The following is a 4,453-nucleotide window of genomic DNA, read 5'->3' as shown; positions in this document are numbered from 1 at the left end:
ATAGAGCTATCAATTTTGCTTCAGGAGATCATAAAATGTTGGAAATATGCTCAGACGATAAGCTATGCTAGCTCGACATATCTAGAACCAAATTTTGATACGATTTCTAAACATGAAGGCAAAGACTATAGTGAAATATGATATTCTAACAATTTATAGGGTTGTTTTATAAGAGAGAGAAAGAAAAAAAAAAGGGTGAGGCAAAATGTTAATGCATTTTGGTGCAATTGCTTTAATGTTTGATCATCTTGTTCTTGACCTTTTGAGTTTTTGCAAAGAAAAGAGCTTGCTCTGAGGGTGATCGTTGAGGAATTTGGTTTCCTTATACTTAATGGGATTTTCGAAATATGAATTTTCAATTGTCAACTTTAGATAGGGTGATGACCTGACTTTAAAACTAGAAAACATGTTGAGAATGACCAAAAAAATAGGTAAGAATATACACATGACAATGCTCACACATTATTACAAGATTTTTTTTTTTTTTAAAAATGCTTTCTTATAAGATTAGAATGCAATATGTTTGGACTACATAAATTATGTTGTATGAGCAAAGAAAGAAAATCTTGTTTCATTATCTATCTGCGCAACTTATATCTCTCATCAAACCTGAAGTGTATTAAACTGATCGCATCTGCGTCTTACATCCCCATCATTATTTTCCTTGACTTTATAAACGCTTAACTTCTCCATCGAACGAGCGAACATATCAAAAAATGCAGTCTCGTTTGCAGCAAACCGGTCAACAAATGGCTTAGTCCTATTGTCAGTCACCATCTCTTGGTCAGATGACAACAACCCTAATCCGTTTTGTAAATTCTTGTAATACATGTTATCGAACTTCCCTGGGGTATGCACATCGTTGAAAGCTGACATTGCTGGAGATTTGGTATAATTCGCGCAAAGTTTCCTTAACCCTTGTGCGAAAACAGGATTATAGGCTGGGTCAAACTCAGAAGTCTTGCTGAAGTTGAATATACGATTGGCGAACTCTTTACAGTGGGAGAAACCAATGGTATGTGCACCCACAAGAGCTACCATTTCGTCTGCTGAGAACCCTTTGGAAGAGAAGAGAGAAAGCAACTCATTCATGGGTGTTAAAGCTTTCGGAAGGTTTTTATCAACTATCGAGAGATTAGATTTCCTGCTGTCTTTTCTCCCCAAAACTACTTCATAGAACGGACCTCCTACCATTACAACAAGGTCTCTAGCTGAAGCAGGAAACAACGCCAGGGCATTCAAGCTCAAGAGCAGTCTTGACACGAGTAATAAGGTCGAAGGCATCTCCAGCAACTGACAGATTAACGTTAGCGTCGCGCTCCGATTTGTTGAAGGCGTTGGAGGCGATAAGCATGGAGGAATCGCAGCCATTAACAAAACAGTCATGGAAGAAGACACGGAGGGTGGCTGCGGCGGTTGTTGGGGCACTGAGTTGCTTTTCTGCTAGGATTGTTTGCATTATGTTCTGAAACTTAGGGCATGGTTTGTTGTAGTAATCGGCGGATAGCTTTGATTGTGTTGAGCGAAAGAGTAATAGGAACGAAAATAGTGTGAAAAGGAGGACAAGATTAGGGAAGGCCATATTGTTTCGAGAGATTGAAAATAATGCTTTTTTGGGGCCTCGGCAAAATGTCTAGGGAATTAAGATGTTAATTAGTTTCTAGAGATAATGTAGGCGTTGGGGAAAGGCAGATGAAGAGGAAAGGAGGTGAGGAAGAGAGAATTTTATGGAGAAATTAGTGTCAAATGTTTCAGGTTTTGCGGTAATGAGAGAGAAAAATTAGTGTATACAGATTTTTCAGTCGTTGGGCTGATGTAACGCCAACGAGCGGTCTCAAGGAAACTTAGCAAACCGAATTTTTCTCCCCAACGCCAATCCATTGAAACAAACAATTGATGGTCATTTCAAATGAGCATAGTGAATAAGGGTGTTAGGAGCGGGGTTTAATAATAATAAGATAAAAAAGAATAAATATATAATTGTTAAATTACATCCATAAATGTAATGGTAAGATAAATTGTATTTTCAAGAAAAAATGTAATTTAATTTTTAAAGTCGAAATTATCAAGAAGAGTAATTGTAACACCTATACCCGGCTTGGTCGTTAAGCTTGAGTACGGGATGCCACACCAGTGTCTCATCTCACTCACAACAAGTGGAAAGTCTATTCTAAGTATAACGTCTTTTATTGTAATATGATTTTAGGTTTTAGGTCACTTAATTGGTTAATTATTGTGATTACATGCAAAGCATACCATAAACAGTCCTAAAAATGAGTATTAATATGCACAAGGTCCATTTAGCAAATTTATCAAAATATGTTCGTAGGTATCAATACTAACACGAGGGTATCGATATTTTCTCTGTGTGGTATCGATAACACCTGGAAAACGATACCAAACTTGCATTCTGTTTCTCGATTAAAAATAAAAATCTCGAAAATTATTGGTACCTTTCGTGAAGTATTGATAAATTTACCTCGAGTATCGATACTCGAGAAAAGGTATCGATACCAAATCTCTATTTTGACTACCTGCATGTTTCAAAACATAGAGGTATCGATTTTAAAAACCAATTATTGATGCCTCTCCAGATCTAAAAAATGCAACATATATAAGTAATTAACCCATTCCAATTTAGTTCCTAAACATCATGCATCAATTACTTTGACAAATAATCATTCAACGGCCTAATTAAAATGTTAATATCGCAAAATCATGTTCGAGTAAGTAATGTCAATCCATCCTCAAGTTCATGAACTCAAGCATAACAATAACATGTAATCCTTATCAATCGAACCAAAAACTAGCATAATGTATTGAAATCAATAGGGCTATAATGAGTCTACCACATTGGCCTATCACATTGCCTTTATTCCCTAAACATGAATAAGCATATAACACCTACTAATAGAAGTTAAATAGTCGGCTTGGATCACTCCTTTGAAGGTCACACTGCTCACACCGACACTACTTATCTGCAATAGTTAAAAATGAGTGCGTGAGTTTAACAAGCTTACTGAATGCTCAGAATAACCACTACGTAAACAAGTCGTCATGCATCAACCAAAAAACATACAACATTTTTCCGAAACTTCTTTAACTTAGTGCCATAATTTACAAATTTAATCATCTCTCATGTATCCCTTTTACACATTCATATAAGAATATTTAGGCATATATTCCGATACATAAGAATCACATATAGTCACATATAATCCCATTTAGACGCAATTTATAGTAATTTGCATAGCAACCACATGCTCGTTTAGGCATAAATCACATTACACTTATATATTGATACAGGACTGCGCGCGGACCAAGATCGAGTTGCCAAGTCACGAGAAACTCCTACGAAAACCCTAAACAATTAGATCTGAAACGAAACAGAAAATTAAAAGATTAGATTTTTGAATTTTCAGATCTGAAATAAAATCCCCAAATCAGCAAAGAATCAAATTGAGAATAGAAATAAGTGTTAGGGTTCTTGAAACCCTCAAGGAGATTGTGATTCTGCCCAATTGAACACCAAGATAGTTTTTCCCAAATTTTGACAATCTAATTTCACCCAAAAAGAGTATGGAAAAACCCTAGAAATTGGGGATTTTGGGGCTGATTCCTTAAGATAGAAAAAGGCTGAAAACACAATAAGAACAGAAAATAGATTAGATAATGATTCAGCACAAGTAGAAATAAAGAAAGAATTGACAGTAAGAAATTAAAAGATAAGTCCTAAGAAGCCTTGAAATCTCGAAAGATCTCACAACTCCCTTCAAACGGCTCTAATCTCCCCTCCAAAGAATATCAATGGCAAGAAGAAGGTTGAAGATGGCTCTCACAATCAAAAAGATTGTTAAAACAACTTCTAAAGAAAACTCAAGAGAAAATCCTTGAAGAACTCAAAGAGAATTTTCACTCAAATCAAATCTGAAATTTTCAATGTAATTGTAATGTAATGTAGGGTGGCTGGCCAAGCCATATAAATAGGCCTTTCAAATGTTTTCCTAATTTAATTAGAACACTAAAACTAAAACTAAAAAAAAACTCCTAATTATTTTAATATGGAAATTCGGCCAAGGGTCTTTTATTTGGGACTCTTGGACTGAATATAAAAATTTAAACTAAGTAAAATAAATAAATAAATAAATAAAAATAAAACTTTACAACTTGGGCCACTTTGACAATTTGGCCTGATTTTCAACTAAGTATGGGTGGATTTCTTGATTGGGCTTGGAATCTTCTTATTGGGCCTTGCCCTCAAGAATTTGGGCTTTTGTGACTCGTATCATATACACTTTAAGATAATTTAGCACTTGAGATATAAAACATAAAAGTGAGCTCTATCACAACTCATTGGGTACACGGATCTTTAACATGCCATACATAGACTTAGAGTCGAACATATCCCATAAGTGTAGCTTATAGCTAACACTCTTTGAAACACCACACACAT

At 35.3% G+C, this 4,453-nt stretch overlaps 1 pseudogene; it reads right to left on the bottom strand.

Moving 5' to 3' along the window:
• Positions 1-462: 462 nt before the first annotated feature.
• On the bottom strand, positions 463-1,655 carry LOC107941852 (peroxidase 65-like; annotated as a pseudogene).
• Between the last annotated feature and the right edge of the window lie 2,798 nt (positions 1,656-4,453).

The sequence above is a fragment of the Gossypium hirsutum genome, chromosome A01 (assembly GCF_007990345.1).
Source record: "Gossypium hirsutum isolate 1008001.06 chromosome A01, Gossypium_hirsutum_v2.1, whole genome shotgun sequence".
NCBI classification, from domain to species: Eukaryota; Viridiplantae; Streptophyta; class Magnoliopsida; order Malvales; family Malvaceae; genus Gossypium; species Gossypium hirsutum.
The sequence above is the reverse complement of the archived record's forward strand: the minus strand, read 5'-3'. Positions and strand labels throughout refer to the sequence as shown.